Source organism: Rousettus aegyptiacus, unplaced genomic scaffold, assembly GCF_014176215.1.
Source record: "Rousettus aegyptiacus isolate mRouAeg1 unplaced genomic scaffold, mRouAeg1.p scaffold_m13_p_2, whole genome shotgun sequence".
Taxonomy (NCBI): Eukaryota; Metazoa; Chordata; class Mammalia; order Chiroptera; family Pteropodidae; genus Rousettus; species Rousettus aegyptiacus.
The window spans coordinates 69,958,042-69,961,382 of NW_023416295.1; positions in this window are offsets into that span (position 1 = coordinate 69,958,042).

The following is a 3,341-nucleotide window of genomic DNA, read 5'->3' on the forward strand; positions in this document are numbered from 1 at the left end:
GTTACATAGCAGAGTTTCAAAAATAATGATTGATTTCATGATGATATCTTTCCCATTTTGATTTTTAGGTTTCTTAATTATGAAATACAATACATAGAGTGAGACATATAAAGAGTTCTAAGTTTAAGTGCCCAACGTGATGAGCCTCCCAGTTGCATAACCACAACACACATCTAAATACAGAAAAATACCATCATGCCCATTGTCAATCTACACCCCTTCCAGAAGTAAACACTATTTTGGGTTCTATCATATGTCTTTAAAAGTTCACTTAGAAAATATTTGCTTTACAATTCTTTTTGTAAAAATCAAATACTTGTATTCCTAGATAGTCAGTTACATAAATAACAGAGGTTATTTCAATATAAATTTCCTAGCATGACTTTCTACAATGACTAAGTTCACTAGATAATTACCACCAGTAGCAGCTTATTTTGTGTTGTGCTGTGTGGACCAGAAATAAAAAGCCTCATTTAAAGCCAACCCTTCAAAAGTGTTGCTCAAGAGTCATGATCATGTTCTAATTGTTATGGGGTGTGTACTGAATCTCTAATGAAGTCAGAGTCTTTGAAGGCAAAGAAAGCCTACATTTTATGCCCCTAAGTTAATGAAGATAAAAATTCAAGGTTTACACTTTGAAGGCAACTACAAATCTTTCTTAAGATAATAGCCTTACTCTTCTTCTCACATAACAGGGATGTTCTGTTAGAGAGCTTCATAGAAGTTTGGCAGATTGAACACATTTTATGAATAATGACTTTCAATCAGTTTTGCAAAATAGCAATGCCGTTCTAATGTAACTTGTCATATTTTCCAGGCTTTTTAAAACCAGACCTTGTTTATAAAAACAAAGTCTTTATAAGTACAGTGTTATATAGTATTACATATTCATGGAGCATACTCATAGATGGTTTTTTGTAGATAAAAGATGCAGCTCTCAATATTCTTAATGATAAATAGCAGATTTTTCATGGCATCTACTTCTAGATTGGAAAAGTTCAAAGAGAAAGAAGTAGAATAAATTTGGTTGGTATCAGTGAATTATACATAAGTAGCAGGTAAGGAGATTAAGATATTTGTACTGGTGAAACTGAAGGAGAGATCTTTTCCTTTAGGAAACATATGAAAAGCCTCTACTATGAAGGACTGTGCTATACATACATACATACATACATACATACATACATGCTTGTGTGTGTGTGTGTGTATATATATATATATATATATAATATTCTGTAAGTTTAAGGGAAACAAATAGAATGAGAACCTACCTTAAGAATTATTCTGTTGAGTAGAGAAGACAAGACATACACATAACTAAGGACAAAGACGTTTTATCATACATAAAAGGACAGATGTCAAAATCAGTCAAAAAATTAAAAGTAGAAGAATAAAATAGCAAATAATGCCTTAGTAGCACAGAAATATCCTCATTTTAGAATTCCCATGAACTTCTACTGTAACCATCAATACCACCACTACCACCCCCGCTATCATTCCTAATACCACTACACTTTTGAACATGCTGGTTGTTATTACCCAACAAGACGCATCTCCTCTTTGACTGTTCTATGTACTGTAGCTTTACGCAGAATGCTATTTCCTTAGTCAGCATTAGTTTATCTCTTCTTTTTTATCTTTGAAGATTTAACTCCAAAGGTATCTTCTTCAACTTCCCTAACTATGTGCACTACATGTATATATCCTTCCTCTATCAACATTCTCTCGATGTTCAGGTGTAAATCTCATATTACATTTCTGTGACCTTTTTATTTGTCTCTACAAAAAAGTACCACATGGAAGGCAAATATATTGAGGTTAATATTCTTTAGTATCTAATACATAAGAAGTATTCAAACTATTAGCTGGATCACTAAATAGTTTAATGGAGGGAGAAGCTTGCCATAATGAAAGACTATAGTCAGAATCCGAAGTTTTAAATGTTAGTGTTTGATCTATCACTGAGCAATTACAATCTTGACAAATGACATCTAAAGACACAGAAACAGAAATGAATAAAAAGTAGCAATCTGAGGAAAATGATGGAATTTAACTTGCTACAAAATGATTCTATTTAATAGATAAGGAATTGAAAAATACTGTTTTGTTGCTTAATAAAGAATAACAAGAGACAACAAGTTTTTTCTAGTACCATAAAAAAAGAGAATGACATCAAAAATCTGAATTTTGAGAGTCAACAAGGGAAAGAAAAATGACATTGTTGGATTTGGCTTTGTGAGGATATGGTGACTCTAGAGTGAGTAATTCCTATGGCTCAGAATATAATCTGTTGAAAGGTGATTAAAAATGAAAGAAATAGAGAACCTGAATGCAATTCATGCTTTCAAAAGATGGAGAAATGAAGACAAAAAAAAATATTAAGAGTTTCAATGTGAAGTTTTAAAGGCATGTTTAATCAAGTTTTTGCTTTGTTTTAATTTGCTTTGTTCTGTTTGGAATTTTATTTTCAATAGGACAGATAATATAAACACACACATATACACACTAAAATATTTTAAAAGAGTCTTGTTAACATTCCTATTTTAGTTGCTCTAAATTTCGAAATAGCACAAATATGATTATTCTATGCAATGCTTATCATAAGCAATGTTCTCAAAAAATAAGATGCCATGCTCAGGAAATAATGTCAGTTTACACTGTCAGTTTTGGTAAGGTGTTTTTAAATAACTGCATTCTTTGAGTGGCTTTGAACTTTGTTTAAAAAGAATTTTTTTACATAATATATTATGGCAGTAGTTTGGCTTTTGCTTTCTATGCATATTAAAATGTGGCTTCCATATCACTAAAAAGAAGTCCAACTCTTCAAACCTTTGCTCAGAAACTTGCAAAGAAGACTGTAATCTTGTATACATTTCCCCTCTTGGTGTCCAAAGGAGAAATACAATGTTAACTGGCTCGCTAATTGATTGATTACTGCAGGAGTTACCAAATTATAATCTGTAGGCCAAATTGGGTCCCCCACCTCTTTTATAAATGAAGTTTTCGTAGAACATGACCATACATGTTCATTTATGTTATCCATGAATGCTTTCACACTATAACCACATGGTTGAATTAGTAGTTGCGACAGAGAACGTGTGGCTTGAGAAACCTAAAATATGTATGTATTATCCTTTACAGAATACATTTGCCAGGCTTTGTACTGGAGTTTCATATATCTATAGTAATGATAAATCTTAATTTTTAAAACAGATTTCAATGTGCTTTCCCAGATTATGTTTATTTATATTTTGATGAACATGTTCTATGAGGCAAACTCTTTAATGGGTGCTGGAAATACAACAGTCAACAAAACAAACAAAATTTCTAGTCCTCATACA